Here is a 21,852-nt window from a genome sequence, read left to right as displayed (position 1 = left end):
TATTTATAGATATATATATATTTAAACTTTTTATTGAATTCAATAGCAATCATACATACAATATCGGTAAGTAGATAGTACAGTTACTCATACATTTGTATATTATGCAGGGGTCAGCAAAGCATATACACTAATCAAATACAGCTCTGTTCTCACTGCTGCGCATTTCCAATTCCACCATTGGTGATATACATATGTCTGCGCGATAGACATTCCATTTGGACCATTTCCTGTTCCATTTCTTTGGGGCACCCCCGGGTTATAAATACTTCCTTCTCCGATATCATGCACTTGTCTAAATCTTTCGCCCAAGCCGGAGTGGATGGTGGAGTTGCCCCCCCCACCCTCTCGCCAGTTCCCGCTTGACTAGTGTGTATCCTAGCGTCATCAGCTGTTGGTCAATTTCTGTAAGGTCTGTCGCCGCCCAGATATTTAGTAGTCCCAGCTGTGGTGTTAGAGCTACCTCTTTTCCCAGTGCGGTCTGAATGTAGTTTGTGGCTCCCTCCCATAGATGTTGGATAGCAGGGAAAACCCAGATCGTGTGATAGAAGGTGGCTGGTTGTTGGCAGCCCTTCAGACAGAGGTCATTTGGTCTTGCGCCTATTTTAGCCAAGGTGATCCCTGTCATATATGACTGATGTAGAATCCTAAGCTGTATTAGTCGAAAGCGACTTTGGCATAATATTAACAGTGTGACCTCCCTTAAGTCTAAGCATGTTCGTAGGTGTAATGAGCTAATATGTAGTCGCTGCTCAATTAAGTTCTTTTACGCAAGGGCCCGTCTCTTGCTGCCAAGTAAGGCAAAACTGTTTTTGATCTTACATGATAAGATAATATAGCTGTACTTTGTTTTTATAGGGCAGCAATGTATTTTTGGGGTAAACCAGTGATAACGATGGGGACTGACTGAGCATTAATCGTTCCACATATGCACTAGAAATCCTTGATTCGAATTGTGAGAAGTTCCATTTGGAGGGTCCAATGGCAATCGGAGGTTGTGGGCCCCAATTGTGACAACCGTCGCGTTTTGCTTCCGCTGTCCTGCTGCCCTAATACTGTAGACCCTCACACTGGGAACCAGGTACCCCATTTAGTGCCCAAGGTACTGCTGCAGAGCAGTCCAGGGTTTATTCAAGAAGGTGCTGTGGACTATAAAGTAGCTCTTAGGGCCTAAAACTCCAATACCCCATATATGCCTGTAGCAACTCTAGGAGTACACAGTTATAAAAATCACTGTTTTGGACCTGGGTGTTTACCATATGTTTAATAATACAGTGTGAACCTTTGAATATCATTACAAATTTTCATATGTTACAACAACGAATGTATTGTGCCCATCACTATTAAAAACCCTCAAAAAGCTTGGACTTTCAATAACCAGCATTATTTACCAATTTCAATGAAAATTGTACTTCTGCTATTGAACCAGGTCATCTGGCTACTACTCCGAACCTCAAGAGTCAGCACAATTCCATGCAACACCAAAAGATCAACCCTTAAGGGGTTTGCCTTGGGCCATATCGTCTCCCGGGGTCACTAATGTTCTACCCCAGGAGAATTAGGCTGACATAATGTTCTTTATTCTGAACCATAGTTTGGGGGCCTGGCTAGTTTTGGCAGCCCATATGTACAAACACTTTTGGATGGTGCCCTCTCCGTCTGGGGGGTTACCAGTAAAATATGCACCTTTTTGAGTCTCTGCAGGCACTGATGGGGCGCCTTTCTTTGAGTGAAACCTATGATGTGCTTGTTGAGCTTGTGAATTTTTTTCTTTTCCAGACACCCGGGGGAGTCCAGCGAGGTATGGCTTGCGTGGACCCCCCCCCCCCCAACGTTTTCCTACCCTAAATCCCCCGCAAACCCCCGACCCCCCCCCCCCCCAACGTTTTCCTACCCTAAATCCCCCGCAAACCCCCAATGTAGCTGAAAAAAAAACACATTTTCCACATTAATTCCTTTTCATAGGGATAAAGGGCATAGCACCGCAAATTCTAAGCGCTACATTTAAAAAAAAATACTTTGTTAGCCAATTTCTGCATTGGACACCCACACAAGTGAAGTATCATTTTACCCGGGAAGACTGAGGCGAACGCTGCGTGGTAGGACAGTTGTGCCAGCACGGTGATCCCACGCAAAAAACCATCATCAATGGAAAGCAGTTCTCTTTCTTCATGCAGAAGTCTACAGAACCAAAGACTGTTTAGTCGAAATCCTGTTTCTGATTGCCACCTGCAAGAGTAACTCCAGGTTACCCGAGTTCTCAAGACTAGAGGTCAGACATCAAGCATTGTAAAAAGTGCCACTAAATCAACGCAACATAGTAAATAACAATCTAAATCACTTGCATAAGCTGTAGCTCAAAGCCAATATATACCTACCCCAGTGTGCTTCCAAATGTCACCTGCATGAGGGTGGGTAGAAATAATCAGTTTTCCGGGCAATGGGATATTTTTCACTTCCATGTCCTTAACAACATTGAAACCTTGCTTCACAACAGTAAGGACATTTTTTCATTCTATGTCAGGAATGGAGGCTTCAAATTATGCTTGTTTAAAGCTTAATCACCCCCATAGTTGCCATATCCATAACGAGTTTAAAGTAAAACTTTTTAAAAGTGGAGTCTGATGACCTGTCTGCCGTTATAAGGATATCCCCTAACCAGTCTCCCACTACGAAGGTTTTGGAAGCCATTGCTCATCAGGAAAAATGCGTCCCCTAAAGCAGTGGTGTCTGTGCCAGTCTCTGATATTACAATAACGCACCCACCTGGCAATTACGGAAGGAAATACTGAATTACAGTTTTTTCCACTTAAATCAATAACTGCCGGTCACCTGCCTGTCTGACCCCCTCTGTGGGGGGGCGGGAGGTTTGTAAGTCTGAAGCCTGAATACATCTCACTACACAGAGTTTGGAATGATTCATGAAAGACCAGTATTGAACATTTCTGATGCTGGTCTTGTTGATTTGAGACGCAGCAAAGGTAACTCCTTCAGGAGTAAAACCTTATTGGACACTACTAAAAGTAACATCTGAGAATTGCCTGCAAGAGATCAAACATAAAAGCATCACCAACTTACTTGTGAGTTCCTTCCGAGACAGATACACGCTATCTGATCATTATTCAAAGAGTTGCAACCCTAAGTTGACATCCTATAACCAAAAGTATTGACTCTGTGTTGGGGGAGGGTTGGAGAGGTGTATCCTTCTCAACAACGTACACATCCAGGGCTGTTCTCCCACCAGGACCCCATTCCATGGTTTATGAACCTAAACATATTGATTGTATGGTAGGCCATTACCTTCTGAATGAGTGTTCTGACAAAAAAATTTAAAATATGCACTAAATCTACCCCCACAGGATTCAGATTCCTTCCCAGGTGCCAACTGGTCCATCTACGCCAAAAAGAGCTACACTGTTTAGAAGTGGAACCTGCCATGCTCTCTTAATAAGCTCGGACATCTGCCCCGAAAGGCCTTGGAGGCCCAGCATCCCTGGTGATTCTCCAAGCCATGAGATGGAGAGAACCGTCAAGAACAAGTGAATGCCAGATGCCCTCTGGATATCTCAAGATTGACTGACTCTGGGGAAGTCAGATTAAAGAACTCTTAGAAGGTTCCAGAAGAAATGGAAACCATACCTGAAAACTCCAAATCAACAGTAACAAGGATGCTTTCTGAGGCATGACCTGTGCTTACTTTTGTTATCATTGAAAAGAGTGGGAACGCGTGCCCCCACATCCGACTCCATCCCTGCATGTAAGTTTCTGGCGCCACTGCCAGTGGTCTGGCCTCTAACTGAATCCAGGTGGGACGAAAAAAGATCCACATCCCAAGGACACCACTTTTCCATTATCTGGAAGAGTGTGTGGTCTAGCTTCTAAGCGCTGAAATCCCTTAAATGTCTGTAATTCCAGTCCAATATGCAGCTTAATTTTCTGGAAAGTTACTCTGCTTTGACATCTATCCTCCTCGCTGGGCAAAAGTGGCAGACCTTTTTTGCCAGCTCTGCAAGAGCCTTGGACTTTGTTCCGCCGAGATGATTGACATAACGGACTGCTGACACATTGTTCATCTTCAGGAAGATTGAGCACGACACCTTGTCCCTCAAAATAAATTGTACTGCAAAGGACCCGGTGAGCAGTTCTAAGCAGTTGATATGCAACTCTCGCTCCTGCTCCTCTCCTCAACGAGCTCCCCAGCCTAGAAGGCTGGCATCGGACTCAATAACCAGATCCGGAAACCGAGCCAAAGATAGCCTTGCTGTTCCAGGCCATCATGTGGACCAACTGCCATTGCAACTCTGACTTGGCCTCCGTGCATAGTCTTTCCAGGGAATAGGATAGTCCTTTTCATAGATGGGTTGATTTTAACCTCTGGAGGGCTCTGTAGTGCAACAGGCCCGAAATGATAGCCTGGATGGATGATGTGAGGAGGCCACCTATCAGGGCCAGGTAGCAAAGGTAGATAAACTCCTTCGCTATAGTGCTTTTGAACTCATTCCTTATCAGCGACAACTTCATTTGAGGAAGTTTGAGGACCTGTTGAATTTAATCTATGACAAAACCCAGGAAAACACTTTAACTTAACTCTGATATCTGTTAATTGATAATTAAGCCCAGATGCTGGAAAAGGATCGACAGATGCTGATGAAGAATCAGAATGTTTCCCAGATAAATTATCAATCTGATGCTCCTCGAATGAGAGTCCGAATGGAAGAGCTACAAACTCGTAAATATGACCATCCCAGGCGAATTGCAGCAAGATGCTGTGGGGGGAAAAAATTGGGATATGAAATGCCTTGAGGTCCAGCCTTCCCATCTAATTGTTTGGCAGAAGAGTATCCCGCAAAAGATGGGAAAACTCCATTTTGAAATGGTGGTACAGGGGTTTGGGAGTTGGGGTGAGAGGGAGGGAGGGAGGGTGAAGCATCATAGAAACGATGGCCCCTTTGTCTAGAGATGAGCTTACCTTGTCGGAGATCAAAGTACTGTCCACCACTGAATAGAATAGAGAACAAGGTCTGCTGGCCTGAACCGGGGTTCCATAGAACTCTGTGGAAACCTGACATTGTTTGCAACCCCCACACGTCCCCTGTTACCACCCTCCGAATGCGTTGGAATAGACCCAGTCGTTTGTCCACCTTTGGTGGAGAAGAAGAGATGCTCTTTTTCTGATGTATCAACTGGGATTTTTGCTTCACAGAAGTTTCTCTTCCCTGGGTCGGACGGAAAAAAACCCACCAAACCTCATCTGGTCTTAATACTGGTACTACTGTTAGAGGCCACCTGGAAATCACTGAACATTTGTTTAATGGACTGTTGGTTCTTGTCCAAAAATTAGAAGATAGTGACAATCTTGCTTGGCTTCTTCATAAGCAGGTCCCCATGACGGCCCTCGCCAGCCACTCATCCCACCTGCAAGTTAGCTTGGGGTTGATTTTAATGAGAAGGGAGCGTCTTCTCTCCGATGAGAGAGCACAATTCGCATACCCCAGGAAATAATATGTCCCTCTGCGTCCAGCCCGACAAAACCTCGGGGGAAATCAAATTGCCCATGTCTTTGACCTCATCAGCCGTACCCAATATTTTAGTAAAGGACATAGAATGTCCAATAATTTATCCTGGAAGGGCTTCCAGGAGCGATCTGCCCCTTTCTTGGGTTCCTTCACAAATGTGGTTATAAAAGTGGACATTTTTCTATCCATTTTGGGCATCGGTGCAACCTTTCTGTCGAGACATCAGCGAGAACATTCCACCCTAATGTGGCCTCTACTCTGCTTGTCCAAGGACTTCCTAATTATATTGGCCATATACTGTAAGGCCCGACACCCTGTCCTCTGAGCATCGGTGTAAAATATCATCAAGGTTCAACATGCCTTCACGTAATGAACCCCCCAAGCTCCATCATTTTTTAGGGTTATCCAATGTGGGACATTTCAGACCCCCTTTCAATCTCCAGGGTCTGCTAGGCTGAGTCGTCACCTAGATCCAGGTCTCCTAAGTCTTCCTCATCCTCTTTCATCTCTTTACCAACCAAGGGCTGGCCCCATGTAGTCTACAAGGGTAAGCCCAGGTGAACTAGGATTGTTGGAATCTAGCGGGGTGGAAGCTTGGTGTTTTAGGATCGCTTGCTAACCATTCAAAGGCTTCGGAGGAAGGGCACCCAGCAGCCTTGGCCTCCACTTTGCTTTTAGCTTTGCTTGTATTGTCAGGCATGAGAGTCTCCTGAGACTATAGTGGTCTCCTTGGGGCCACTACTTCCCAAAGCGGAGGGAAGGTTGATGCTGCATTGTGCAGCCAGTAATAAAATCCACCTGCTCAGATGTTCCAGGGCAAGTGACATAGTCCTCTGGAATTCGGCATCCACAGCTTCCAGAAAGCTGTCATCTAATGGAAGGAACACTGATGCTCACCAAGATTAGCTGGATGTCCTTCGATGGCACCTACAATGTTTGATCAGTGCCTGAAGAATCTTAGCCTGGCTATGGGAAAAGGCCTGCGATAGAAGGCCTGTTACGTTGGTCAGGGGGCTTTTAATGTAGCACTGCACTGTGATCATCAGTGGAAACCAACAGTAAGGTTCCCAATAATAGGCATCACCTGTGGAGACCCAGATTACTAGTGTGTAGTCCCGCTATAAAATTTGCACCAAACTATCATCTGAAATTGGCAAAATGTGAAGCAGTTTGGGGGCAAACCCCCGCTCGGTCCACTACTTTGACTGTATCACTGGCGGGGATAGAGACATGAGCGTCGATGGGTTGACCGTTCTCGCTAGTGGCAGAGCTGCAGCCGCACAACAGTCCAAAGTGCCGGGGACTGAGACTGGCTCGGCCCCACGGAAAGGAGCGATCTCCCAAAACAAAACTTTGAAAGTCTCAGATTGCCTGCGAAATAGGAACAAGGCGGGAAGTGGGAATGTGGGATGCTGGTTATTGTATAGGCTGCTTCCGAGAGAGAGAGTACACTACCCTCTTTGTAGCAAAATACACGCACGGCAGCATAAAGCGAGAGTGCAGTGCATGCACAATCAAAAGTGATAACACATTACACCATTATGTCCCAAGACATGCAATAAGGCACTCTAATAAAACCAAATCAAGGAAAAATCACTTGTTTGCCTGCTGAGCAGCGAAGAAAGAGGAAGTGATTTTCCTTGAGGATTGTTTTATAGGGCGCCTGAGCTGCCTTATGGGTGGACTTTTGAACTTTGTTAGACTCATGGGAGTTGTAGTCTCTTGCGTTGTTGTAGTTGTTTGAAGTTGATGAGCAATAAATGGAAAAAGTTAAAGCATAATCTATAGCCACTAATCCTGGTATGGAATTTGTAAAGAGCCTTGTTTCTGTCAGAATCAGCCAGCCTGAGGCAATAGGAGGCAGTGGGAATGTGTCTGGGAATATGGTAAATCGTTCTTGCGGCGAAGTCCAGATCCTTATCTTAAGGAACTAAGGAATGTTTTGGGAGACCGGCTTGCAGTGTGTTGCAGTAATCCAATTTACTGACCATTATTAAGTTCATGAACATTTTGGTAGTGTGGAATGGTATGAATGGGCATATCTTCCATACATATAAAACTTGATACCGAGTGTCAGTAACGGGGGTAGTGATAAAGAATTCCGTTTGTGTGGCTGGATTAAAGGTGACTCCGATATTTCATGTGTTGCGGTACAAGGTCATAGTGTTAGGAGGGAAGTGGATTGGATAAGGTAAAGATAGGCGTAATAACTTTAGAAGAAGGAAAATATATAATAAAATGCCAGTCTTTGTCAAATGCGGTGGAAGGTCAAGGAGTATATGGATGGGTGATAGAGTGGAGTGCTCAGAAACACTATTGAAGGGGGTTAAGCAGGTTTTAAGGGGGGAGATGCATAGTTTGATGAATAATTCAAAGAAGGAATGGTATAATCATGTATGTTTTTGTAGAAGTGGAATAATTACAGCATGTTTGAATTGTCAGCAGGAGTAGGGTATGTGGAGGTGACGGAAAAGTAAACTAATGCTGAGAAAGCCACTTGAAGAGAGCGCTATTGTGTTAATGGTGTTTTAACTGAATGGATCAGTAGGGGCATGTCAAGAGTTAAAAATTTGATTAGTGGGATAGGTTCAGATGGTGAAGTAATGCAGAAGTGCAAGAGCATGACCAGAGGTGCTCTGAAGAGTGAAGGGTGAGTAGGTAGAGGTTGAAAGAGTGATAAGAAAGGTTGCTAGGGTGTTCTGGATAGTGGTGGTTTTGAGCGAGAAATAGGAAGCAAAGACATTTACCTACAGTGATGTATGTGTAAATAACTTGTACTCTAGCTCTACAGGTGAAGGCTCTATAAGACATTGCTCCGCCAACTCAGACTATCCCACCTCCTTCAACTGTATACCTTTTGAACTATGACCACAAGACGGGTATCCTCTTTTATCCTGCCATCCATCATAAATCCCCCTACAATGTACTCTACTGCCTTTAAGCTTGGCATGAACCTGACATTCCAATGTCTAATCCACCTTTATCTGATCTAAAACAGCATATAGTATCTCTCCAGATAGTCTGCTAAAGGTCACTGCCAATATTCTTTGCACCTTTTATGATTTATGTCCTTCCAGTTAACCTATATCGCCATACCATATGTGTTGCTGTCACATAAGGCTACTTCCTGTTCCCAACACAGATATCCAACATTTGCTTTACTTCTCTATGCATCCTCAGGGCATATCTTTAAAGATTTTAGGTATCAATGCTGTATTAAAATACTCAAAAAATCCAAAACCTTTTGGAAAATGAGAAATTCAATTTTCTTGTTATCACTGAAACATGGTTATCAACACCATATTATAGTATCTAATAACAGAACCAAAAGCAGGGGGGGAGTGGCTTCTATGTACCAGGAATCCCTAATCTGTATAAATATAACTGTATTAGCAATGTTTCCTTTGATTCTATAACCCTATTCTGCGCTATCGGTGCAGACAAATTAATTTATTTTTTTAAATTGTTATTGAACTTACCACAGCTGTATACTGTGTTAAACAAGCATTGGGAATACAGCAATCAGAATAATAATTGGAAAAAAACCAACCAAAAAGTATTACAGTATTGCCTTTTACTAGGATACAAAGACCATTCAGATATCGTGCAGCATAGGCATACAGCCACCTCTGCAACCTATATTTGAACGTGACTAATTTGTCTCTGTTTCAATGTGACCCAACCCATCCAGCCCATACTTGGCTATCGCGGTGAGATAACCCTAATCATCACACACCTCACGCATATCCCTTACCGTTATGTATTGTTTATACAGGCCTCAAAAACTTTTCGGACGGCTCTGTGGAGGCATTAACTCACTTTACTTTTCTGACTGCGTGTTGCAATATATCATATCTTTTTCCCATTCAGATTTTGTGTGTGTGTGTGTGTGGGGGAGGGGGAGAGTCCACGTGACCAACACATCGCCACTCTGCGCTTAGCCAAGTGCAAACCCAAACCTATGAGTTTCCTAACATCTTTTTTTAGTGATTTTGAGTATCCCAAAAGTGCTGTCAGGGGATCTGGAGAAAAAACAATTCCCACTATACTCCCCAACTCATTGAATATTTGGCACCAAAAGGCAGCTATCTGGGGACAAGACCAGGCAACATGGAGAAAATCTGCTCCGCTTATACCACATCTATCGCAGCAGTCTGACTTTCTCAGACCGTATCTGTGCAGACGAGCAGGGGTGTAATAAACCCTATGAAGGTACTCCAAGTGAATTAATCTATGTTTGCCGTTTAGCAACACCTTTTGCGTTACCTCGCAGCAGTACCTCCACTGAGTATCGTCTAGTGGTGCACCAAGATCATTCTGCCACTGCGCCCTAGCCTGGGTGTACTGCGTGCGCCTGAACTCCTGGGACATCGCATATATATTGGACACCAATTTACTCGGAGTTGTAAAGCGTAGTTGGAAGGTAAAGGAGAGAAGAGCAGGAGGCTCTTCTCGCCCAACAAGGCCAACATAGCATGGTGTACCCTGAAATAGTGAAATTGTGTGCGTGGAGAGATGGGATGCACCCCAGCAGAAGCCTCCTCCCTGGTAGAGACCTTACCATCCAAAAACAGATCACCCATCGTGTGAATGCGAACAGCCTTGTGTGACTGAACCGCTGCACTTTCTGCACACATCGGGAGCCATTGACACCAACCCACCGGCAGCAGGGGGGAGTACAGTAGTGCACCATTTTGTCTTTTTAAAAGATTGTGCCAAACATGTTTATAGAATCTAAAACTCTGCACTGTCTTCCAGGAGGCTGAGTAAGCCTCCGAGGAAGCATGGAGGGGTCTACCGCTATTTTCTCAATGTGGAGATGGAGTTGGGTTTGTGGGTCATGGCACTAGGAGTAGGCGTGTGAGTTCTGTACAGCTCTGGAATATAATTCCAGATCTGGGGCACCCAGCCCGCCCACAGAGTATGGAAGTGTAAGTGCCATCTTAACACAAGAGAACTTCCCCACCCAAGCCAAACGGACCATCAAGGCCCCCAACCTCTTGAAAATGTATTTCTGGATTACCATTGGGATGTTGTTAAAGAGAAATAATAATCTGGGCAATACAATCCTTTTCTTTAGCGAAATATGAGCAACAAGAGAGAGTGGTAACTTTATCCGTTTATCAACATCTTCTTCTAATTTACTGATTGCTTTCCCATAGTTGTCCCGCAGGACTATATCGGAGTCAATATGGGCTTGTATCCCCAGGTATCGGAGTCAGTGGTCTACTGCAGTGGGTAGTCTAAGTCGAAGGGCAACATGGCTGGAGTTAATGGAAAAATAATAGACTTGTTCTAATTAATTTTTATCCCAGAGAGACCCCTGAACCCAATTGCCTCGCGAATCAACGGAGCAAGATTGGTGGCAGGGTTCCTTGCATACAGTAACATATCCTCTGCGTATGGTGATATAATGAGATTGTGTTTGGGAAAGCGAATCCCCCGGAACACGTGGAACTCTCTAAGAGAGCACAACAAAGGTTCTGCCGCTGTGGCATACAAGAGCGGGGACGGAGGACAGCCCTGCCATTGTGCCCCAAGTTATACAGATGGGGGTTGTGACGTTACTCCCCAACTTCACTCTAGCCGTCTGCAGATTAAACAGAACTGCAATTAATCTGAGCAATGTTTCTCCAACTCCCATTCGCTGTAAGACTGCCATCATGAACGGCCACTCAACCAAGTCTGATGCCTTTTCGACATTTAAAAAGACTGCTGCAGCCCTGACATCTGGCCTAACATGCTGAATAACCCCGAAAACTGTCCTAAGGTTTTGGGTCAATGTTTGCCCCGGTACAAATCCTGCCTATTCAGGCCCCACAAGTGTCGTACGGAGAGGGGCAAGCCTGTTGGCTATTATTTTGGCAAAGATTTTCGTATCGACATTAAGAAGTGACAGCGACCTGTAGGAAGAGCAGAACTGTGGAGCTTTACCTGGCTTCCGAATAGTGACAATGAGGCCCTCGCTCATTGTTGGTGGCATTATGCCCGTTTCGCCAATTTCCTCAAATAATCCACTCAGGTGGGGCACCAGTAGTTCCTTATAAGCCTTGTAGAAGGTGACGGTTCGTCTGTCGTCACCTGGAGCGCTTCTGTCTCGCATAGAATTCAAGGCTGCTTGAATATCCGTGGAGTCCAGCGGTCTCATCAAATACTCCCTGTGTCCATTCGAAAGCTAGGGTAACTGCACATGTTCCAAGTAATCCAGCAGGGCAGTGTCATCCACCGTAAGCTTGGAACTATACAGATCTCTGTAGTATTCACAAAATGTATGCGCTATATCAGCAGGGTCACTAAGAATAGTGCCATCCTCCTCAAGCAACTCTGAAACCCCTGAATCTCTTTGGCCCCTTTGCCATAAGCTCTAGCTACAGCGTACTTCCCCATGTGCTTAACTTCACTGTCCCCTTCCTCACCATATTCTTCTAGCATTGTTTTCAGAGCGTCTGCCGCTTGCTGACCATTGCCCTTAAGGGCCTCTAGTTCAAGCCTGCCCAATTGCTCCTCAAGGGTCGATAGTCTGCCTCTAATGGAGCGAAGAACTCCAGCGTGCTTGCTAATGGTCACACCCCTAATGTACACTTTAAATACCTCCCAGACAGTGGTGAATTGTTCTACCGAACCGATATTAATGTCGAAATACTCGGATATAGCTGTAGCCAGCTCTGCCTTAAACGCTGTGTCAAGTAATGAAAACGGATGGAGTCTCCAAGTGAACGGAACAACCCACTTGGAGGGATTGCAACCTCCATGATGACTGGAGAGTGATCAGAGAGCGTGCAAGGTAGCACTGTACACTCATGAACCCAAGTAAGGAGGGACCTTGATAAAAGAATGTAATCAATTCTAGTGTGTCTTTTTCATGGGGGGCAGAGTAATTTGTAAACCAGCCTGCCTCTGGATGCCTAGCCCTCCAGATGTAAACCAGGTCCAACTGTGTGGCTAGATCATCAATAACTTCAGCCGCAGCTGAGAGGTGCCTAGACGGGCCCCCTGACCTATCCAAGAGTGGGTTTAAAACACAGTTCAGGTCGCCTCCTCATAACTGCAGCACCATAGAGGGGATAAATATATGAGCTGATAAAACAGGGGATCATCATAGTTTGGTCCCCTATATATTAACAATCTGAATGTCCAGGTAATTTCCCCGACATCGAGAGACGGCGAACCTACCATTGGGGTCTGTCTTAAGCTCAGTTAGGGAATCCCCGATCTAGGGTTTACCCAAGTCAACACCCCTCTTGCATCAGAGGTGAATCCAGCCGCATGAAAAGCGCTTTGAAACCTCCGCTTGTTGAGGGTCCAGGTGCGTCTCCTGCATTAAAGCAACATCTATCTTGTGGCGTTTAAGATAGGCCAGTATTTTGAGTAATTTTCTGAAATCATTCAACCCTTTTACGTTCCAAGTCATGAACCGCACTTGGCCCATACAACTACGCTCAGTGTCTCCTAGCATCTTTAACAACTTGTCATGCTCATTCTCCTGTAAAGCATCATCGTGTAGACTCTCTGTTGCTGTCAGCATATGATACATGTTTACATGAGCTGTGTACACAAAACAAAAATCCCTCCCTCCCCCTCCCACGCAATGCAGTACCCAACAGTGCAAATGCAGACAAACTCCCACACCCCCATAACAAAACTGAACATTCCTGATGCTCCTAAAAATTACACACAAATGAAATTTTGCAATAAAACAATCAGGCAGCAACACACGGGGGCGGATGTTACCGGCCATCTAGTCCAAACAAAATCCCTACCGTCTGGCAAGGAATAAATTCTCACCATGGGGAACCACCACCCATTCAGGAGGACACATATAATTAATTAAACTGTGCTACATTCCAAATGAACTGACTGGTAGGCAACTCATTGTCACATTATTATGCACATCCAAGGATACTATAGATCAGTACATCAGTTTTAGACAAGATCGCAATCTAGTGACAATCATTTTCGTCCAGACTTCCAGCCGGACCAGCCGCGGCACAAAGGGCCTTGTGGATACCAGCAATGTTCCACTCTTTAATGGCTTTTTGAAGAGATTTAGGATCCAGGAAGACCCTAGCAGAGCCATTCACCACCACTCTCAATTAAGCAGGGTATAGCATTGCATATTCTACATTATGCTCTCTCAGTTTGCTTTAGGGTGTTGTGCGCGTCTGTTTGCGCCTCCTCTACCTCTGCAATGCGCCGCTCTGACATATCTAGGCGCTCTGCCTGCTTGTCTAGCCTTTCAGACATGTGGTCCATTCTATATGAATGGAGTCAATGTTACCATCTATAGTGGACATAGTGGACAGACTTTTTTGCATTGTCGTAAAAATCTGTTTAATGTCCCCACTCGTTACCTCTGTTTCTTCACTCGATTCCGCCATCGCTGCTTCAGATGAGTCGTCCCTGTGTCTGAATTGTTGTTGTTCAAAGCTCAATTTTAGCTTAGATGTGTCTGTTTTACCTATTGTACTTATAGAATCCAGGGGAGCCGCCCAGTTGCACTCAACTTAGGGCCCAGGGCCTAGCAGCTTCAAAACCCCCTGCAGGCAGTGACTCTATCAGAGGCGAACCATGTCTCAGGCACAAAGATAAAGTCAACCAGTTCAATGGATAAACCAAGACCCTGACGCAGTAGATCGCTTCTGTCTGGGGAGGGATCAGTCACTGGAGAGGGTGGCGCGGTTGGTTATCACTCAGCGCAATGTGCAAAGCCAGGCCAGCATGACAACGACCCCTGGAGTCAGGAAACGCAGACCACCCTGACCCAGCCGAAGGGGCAGGGAAACGCCACATCCACAGCCCTCACGCATCACGGGAGAAGACTCAGCGTTTTAGTAGGCCCCCGCCGGGGCACCCACCATGTACGCCCTGAAGCAATCTGTGCAGAATGCCACCCAAAACGAGTGAAAGCTAAGAATAGAAATTTTGTAACTGGCAGTATAGGTTAGATGAATTTCTGTGGCCCAGTACAGCAAGCCAGGTCACACCAGGCTGCTCAAGTGTGGCTCCAAACTCAGGGAATGTCCCAGGCGAGACGCGGGGAAGAACACCAGCCCGTCACTCACTGGTCAGGTAGAGCAGATGCGGGAGCTCAATGAACTAGTCGCATATCAGGAATAGGCCGCACAATGCAAGCGCGATCCAGGGCAGAATGCCCCGCGAGCCCCGCCCGCTGTCGCAGCCGGCCTCCGCGCACCAAACACAGGCCTGAGCTGACCAGCGATCCTACAGAGCAAATCTCAGGGGTCCATTCTCCACACCTGTTCAGATAACGAAGGGACCCTGAAGGCTGGCGATCACAGCTGGGCTCACAGCTCCGCAGTGCGACCATGTCACGGCACACGTCCTCCCTCGGCGTTAGAAGGCTCTCAGCTCGCCGCAGGTCAGAACGAAGTTTCTGGCACCACTCCCAGCCCGATCTTCACACCCTGCCTGATCTTCACACCGCTGGGTGGCTATGCCAACAGGGCATCATTAAACTGTTTCTTGGGCTGTGGGCCCCGAGCAAGAAGGATATATTTCGCAGATCATTCCAAACGGCTTGTGGAGCAAGCTCAATATATGGCTATCTTTAAGCCTGGCAAGCTCCGCCCCCCTGCAGACAAACTTATTATAATGGCAACAGTCTACAGACTGTCTGAACATGAGGCTTTATTCTAAAAAGAAATATTGAACTTCTCCATGTATCTACAATCTATAGCAAATAGTTTTTTTTTTTTTTTTTTTATTAAACTTTTTATTATATTTGCATTTAAGGCACAAACATGTTAGGTACATTATCCATATACTGCTAGACATTACATTTTTCATGTTGGATGTTGTGTCACTTGGTGCTCGAGCTTCACCGATGCCCCGACAACAGACAATCTCCCCCCATTACAATTCCAGTTCCTCCTCATTTTCAGTATCTGATTCCCCCTCCGTTCTTATGTCTGGTGGTTCACAAATGTATCCCCTGTATTTATTCCAGGGCCCCCATATCTTGTTCCATTTCCTCGGACAGCCACGGTTGACAAACACTGTTTTTTCGGCCACCATGGCAACATCCAGATCTCCACACCAGGCGGCAAGCGACGGTATCTCTCTCGCACCCCATTTTTGCGCAATGTTGCGCTTCGCCACCATTATCCCCATTGTTGCCCATTCCTGTGCTGGGCGTGTAAGATCATTCGGCTCCCATATATTTAGTATACACCTCCTGGGTTCGGGAGCCAGCGACACCTCCACCGTCTGTGATATGGTCCTCATCACTTGCAGCCAATAGTCCATTATTTTGGGACATTCCCACAGAGTATGAAAAAAGGTACCTTCCTCCCCACAGTGCCTCAGGCAGTACGGGTGTGGTGCCGACCCTATTGTGTGAAGGAGATATCTGGTGTAGTAAGTTCTATGCAAAATTTTAAGTTGCACCAATTTAAGTCTTGACGGTATCCCCACCTCCTGCGGTGAAGCCAGTGCCTCCCGCCATTCAAAGTCGTCAAATTCACCAACATCTTGGGACCATTTGCCCCTGAGTGCCACGAGGGGGTCTGGTAAATTGTTCATTAATTTTCGGTATGTAAAAGAGGTGGCCCGCCTATACATGCATTCTGTCAACAGCCTATCCTCTAGGGGGGTGGCCTCAGGGACCTCAGTACCAGGTGGTAGGGCCGCATGGAGCGCATGTCTGATCTGCAAGTATCTGAAGTTTTCAGAGGGCGCCAGATCATATTGCGCCCGGAGGTGCTCAAACGTGGCGATTCCTCCTTTGTGCCACATATCGCCCACCGTCGATATTCCAATTGCGTCCCACTTGTCAAAGCCCTTGCAGTGTCTCAGGCCACCTAGCCTCTGTGTTACCCACAGAGGGGTAATCTGGGTTATCTTTCCAGTCCATCCCATTTTAGCATGCGCTTCATGCCATATACTGACCGTCTTCCACGTTGGACCGAGTAATGCCTGCGTGCGTTTCTTATTATAGAGCGCGGACATCATACCTCCCTCCCCGAGCCCGTGTCTATCTGCCATATAAGCGGGATTCGTCTGTGGAGCATGAACCCATCGATTGATGACTTTCAAGTGCGCCGCCCAGTAATACAATTGTATGTCCGGCAGTGCGATGCCCCCATCGTACCACCCCTTGGTGAGTTTGCGCTGTGCAATGTGCGCAGCCTTGTTCCCCCACAGTAGCCCCGAGACCTGAGCCGCGATGTGTTTCAAATAGGCGGCTGGCACGGAGTATGGTGTATTTTCGAGTGCATATAGAAACCGAGGCAGCGCCATCATCTTAAAAAGCGCTGCCTTCCCCAATAGTGTTAGGGGGAGCGTCCTCCAGTGGGTGGCATCTCTTTTTAAACGTTCCAGGGGAGGCTTGAGATTTTTTTGAAAGAATTCGTCCGGGTCCGCCGTAATGTAAATGCCCAAATAACGGCACGCGTCCACCGAAATCCGCAGTGGACAGTCCTTTGGAAGCAACGGCGGTGGACCCCGGAGCAGAAAGAGGACTGATTTGGACCAATTGATAGTGTAGCCCGACGCACGACCACACTGATCACATATATTAAGGAGTGCCAGGATGGAACGTCTGGGTGACGACAAATAGAGCAGTACGTCATCCGCATACAGCGATATGCGATCCTCCCAGTCTGCTGTCCAGCGCAGGCCACGGATCATGGGCTCCCACCTGATCCACGCCGCCAAAGGTTCCAGCACAGCGCAAACAATAACGGTGACAGCGGACAGCCCTGACGCGTGCCCCGGGACAGTGGGAAGTCCTTCGATATATGCCCATTAGCTGTTACGTGGGCCAGCGGCTTTGTGTAGAGGAGGCGCACCCATGCACAGAATTTGGGGCCGAACCCCAAGTGTGTCAGGACCGCAAACAGGAATGGCCATTCCACCATACGGGCGTCCAGGGACAGGATAACTGCTGGCTCCTGAAGATAAGGTACACGGGCCATCACTCCGTGTAACCGCCTCAGATTTAGTGCCGTGTTTCTACTAGGCATAAACCCCGACTGGTCCGGATGAACCAGAGTTGTGAGATGTGGGGTAAGCCGTATCGCAAGGACCATTGCTAATATTTTAGCTTCAGCATTGATTAAGGAAATGGGGTGGTAGGAGGTGCAATCTTCCGGGGGCTTCCCAGGTTTTGGGATCGCCACTATTGTGGCTACGCGTTGATCCTGTGGGAGTTCTCCTGACGCCAGACTGTCACAGTACATATGTAGCAGGTGCGGGCCAATGTCCCCGCTAACCTTTTATAAAGTTCTACGGGCATTCCGTTAGGACCCAGTGCCTTCCCAGATTGTAGGGAGCCAATCGCCACCTGCAACTCATCGGCCGTCAGATCCGCCCCTAGCGTGAGGGCCGTTTCTGGCGCGAGCTTGGGCATTGCGATATCCTTGATATAGGTCATTGCCTCTTCTATTGACATCCTCGACAACGATGTGGACACCTGTTGGAAGTGCTGGGGTAGCCTGTGTATTGTGGCCCGTGGGTCAGTTTCCATGGAGTTATCGGTCATTCTCAGCTGCGCTATCCACTTTTGTCGAGCCAGGCGAGGAGTTTCCCCGCTTTATCACCGGACTCGTATACCTTGTGTCTTGTCGCTCAGAGTCTGAGTACAGTCGCCCCTCTTAAGTGTTCCCTATGTAATTGCTGGTGGAGGCGCAGGCTGCGGGCCGTGTCGGGAGTCGGGTCTCGTGAGTGCAGAGCGTCAGCCCTCTGGAGCTCTGATTCTAAAGCAATAAGTTCCTGCTGTTGCTCTCGCTTATAGCCTGCAATAGAAGAGATGGCTTGTCCTCTGAGTACGGTCTTATAGGCCTCCCAGAGGGTGGACGGGGACTGGACCGATCCGGCATTGTCATGGAAGTATTGTTGTGTCGAGGTGCGTATAGTTTTCATGATCTTGGGAACTCGCAAGTGTCTAGGGAGTATGGGGAAGACGTGCTGTCGCCCCCCCCCCCTGGCGATACGTGTATGTCAGGACAACTGGCGAGTGGTCTGAGATACCCCTAGGCCGAATGTCAACTGTGTCTACATGCTTGAAGCTCTCCGAAGAGGCAATAAAGTAGTCTATTCTCGACAATTGAAAAGTAAATTGGCGCGCCATGGGATGTCGACGTCGCCAGACATCTACGAGCCCCAGCGCCTCCAAACCCCCCCCCCCCCCGAGACGTGACACCCCCGCCACCCGTTCCCTCACAGGGTGCCGGTCCAAGGCCCCGTCCACTACGTCATTAAAGTCTCCCCCAATCAAGAGTTCTCCCTCCGGGAGATCCAGGAGAAAGTCACTCAGGGCCTGAAGCGCAACTGCCTGTAGTGCCGGGGGAATATAAACGGAAACGATGTTGATAGGGTGTCCCTCCCATTGTCCCACCAGAGCCGCAAAGCGACCACCTGCGTCTATCTTTTGTTTTATGAATTATTATTTGCTTACCAAGATACCTACCCCCCTGGACCCGGATATGAACTCTGAGTGGGCCACCATCTTGAAGCCCCACCTGTCTAGTGCCCGACATGTATTCCCAGTGATGTGTGTCTCCTGCAGCAGGACCATGGTCGGGGAACTTCGCTTAAGACTCTGCAACACCAAACCCCTTTTAATTTTGTCCCCGAGGCCGTGCACATTCCATGTAACTAGCGTTAGGGACTTCCTCTGTGAGTCAGGCTTCTGCCCTTGCTCAACCTGCTGTAAGTGTGAGACCGCCATGACCGTTGAAGCACGCAATCAGTGGGGCGGAGGAGTATGTGCCGAGTCCCCATCCTCCCATCTGAGGATCTCTCGTACCCTAGTGCCTATACACAAAACCTGAACAAAAAAACCAAAACCATAACCACAAAACCTAACCTCCACCCCGCCTTCCTGCTAGACGGACTTAGAACTACCCGCCATCCCAACATTGCAGAGTGCTCCATACCCAATCCCAGTAACAGTACTTGCGTGTCGGGGTGAGAAGTCCGGGGAAACAACTCAGTCCATCCCCTTCCTGAGGACCATTGTTCTGTTAGACCTTGTTTCACCAGCAGCATAGACCCTGCACCAATGGATCCACGCCCATCTGCTCAGCAACTCCAGAGGAGCACAGGAACCCCGCAGCGTCCGACGGCACGGGCGAGACCATCCCACCATTGCCCTTCGTCTTTGTTTCTGCCGGTCTGCAAAGGTCACAGGTCCGCTTCTTATTCCTCCGTTTCCGACCTGTGCACGGAGTCTCCTTCCTGCGCCTGTCCGCGATCTTCGGGGCCTCCCTCCGCCCGTCGGTGCTGGTGGCGTCTCTCCGGCCGCCCGCGTCCTTCTACCTGCCGCCAGCCCTCGAGCCATTCCCGGGCCTCCTCCGGATGATCAAAGAACCAAGTTTTACTATCTGCTATGACTCGCAACCTCGCCGGAAACGGCATTGAGTAAGTAATTTCTCTACGCCAAAGATCCTTTTTTATCTCCAGGAAGCTTCTACGGCGTTTGGTTACTGCATCCGGAAAGTCCGGAAAGAAAGAAATCACCGAGTTATGAACTCAAAGTGGCGGGGCCACTCTCGCTGTCTGCAGTATGGCATCGAGGTCGTGGAAATTAAAGACAGTCCTGGGGGGCGCCCCCGGTCTAGGCCTGCCGCTGGGCACCCGGTGCGCCCTTTTAACCGAGAAGAATGTGGATGGCCCCCTTGGTTGGAGTCTTGTCTTGATGAGTTCTTCAACATACAGGTCCATGACCTGGACCCCTTCGCTCTCGGGAAGGCCCGTGATTCGGACTTTGTTGCGGCGGGAGCGCCCCTCCTCGTCATCCAGCTTCGTCGCCATTATTTTATTCTCGGACTCCAGGTGGTTAACTCTCTGAAGCAATGCGGTCGTATCACCTACCAGGGATTTAGTCGTTTGTTCCACCTTCGTGACTCGCGCCGTCATTTTCTGGAAGTCAGCCCTTAAGAAAGACACATCCGTGGAAATGGTGCCAACCGTGGACTGCACCTGAGTGAGCGCCGTCATAATGTCATCGAGCGTCACCTTGGCCGCTCCTTCTTGGTTCGTCGCTTTATTGTGCGATTCTTTCCGGTCCGCTGGAGGCTGTGATTCCTTAGAGTAGGCATATTTGTCCAGTGTGCCCTGGCTGTTTGCGCGTGGGCCTCTGCCCCCAATCTTTGTGAGACGCGCTGCCGCAGTCGGTAATCGCCGCCGCCAGCCACAGGGCTTCCCTCCCCCGTGCGGCCTGTCTGATTTCCCGCCGCGGATGCACCTGGAAGGCACTAAGGTCCACCCCAGGCAGTCACACGCGGAACACCTCGATCCGTGACTGTCAGGTCTCTCAGACTGCAAAACAGGCTCCGCAGAAACAGCACTGTATCAATCCACTCAGTGCCAGCGCTGGGGGGCAGATGTACCTTTGATTCCTGGTCTCACGCTGTCAAGCATCCCCAAGCCTCAGTGCATCACCACACGGTCCCAGCAGCGCCGGCAGGGGGGTCCCCCGGTCCATCCCGGCGTCCCCAACTCCGCCGCCCAGGGCCCGCGTTACCTCCACCCGGCCGCCAACGGCGGGCGCCGGGCAGTCTGCTCCGCAGTCACCCCTCCAACGGGCCCCTCGCCTCCAGGGCACCGTCACAGTGGCGCGATTATTTATTACTGGGCCCCGAGTAGGCGCCCGCACCTCACTTCCCCAGCGTCCTCCTCACCGGTGGTAACTCCTGGGCGGGCAATTTTGCTCCGGCGTCAGACCTCCGCCGGCGCCGCAAGCCGCTCCGGATTCCTGCAACACCCCTGCTGTCCGGTGGGAGCCCTGCCAGGGGGGCGGGGCGGCGACGACCGGGGGAAGGCCTCACTCACTCCGCCGCCGCCAAGAACGTCCGCCAAGCCTGTCACGGACACACCACCAGCTCGCAGCAAAGCGTCCGCCGCCGGATCCGGTATTCAGGCAAGTCCCCGGCGTGCATCTAGGCCGCTCCTCACCCTGAACGCCCCTGAAGACGGCGTGTGGGTCCCGGGAGAGCGCCGATCGTGGCGCCCGGGCCTCGGGAGGAGATAGTGGGTCCTCAGGCTATTTAGTAGGTCCGGATTAGTAGCGGATGTTGCGGGGAACCGACTTCGTCCCCGGAGCTTCCCTAGGCTGCGGCCATTGCGATCGGCAGCAAACAGTTTCTTCTTTTTAAGTGATTGTAACCTCTGGGTTGATCCAACAACTTCACCAAGCATTTTGTTTCATTGAAAACATTACCATCCTGATCTATTTTATTTTGTCAACTAGTTCATTGAACAACACATAAGACTGGACATACACTTGATCTTTTCCTGGCTTGGAATCTCAGCATTTCTAACATCGCAATTACTCCAATTGTTGATCCACACAACCCTGCTGTCACGCACTCCT

General features: G+C 48.5%; 1 protein-coding gene across 1 annotated transcript in view; it reads left to right on the top strand.

Moving 5' to 3' along the window:
• The window catches only part of TRIM23 (tripartite motif containing 23), a 536,318-nt gene that overhangs the window by 69,733 nt on the left and 444,733 nt on the right, over positions 1-21,852 (top strand). The gene's annotated exons all lie outside the window — the stretch shown is intronic.

Source organism: Triturus cristatus, chromosome 2_1, assembly GCF_964204655.1.
Source record: "Triturus cristatus chromosome 2_1, aTriCri1.1, whole genome shotgun sequence".
Classification (NCBI taxonomy): domain Eukaryota; kingdom Metazoa; phylum Chordata; class Amphibia; order Caudata; family Salamandridae; genus Triturus; species Triturus cristatus.
The sequence above is the reverse complement of the archived record's forward strand: the minus strand, read 5'-3'. Positions and strand labels throughout refer to the sequence as shown.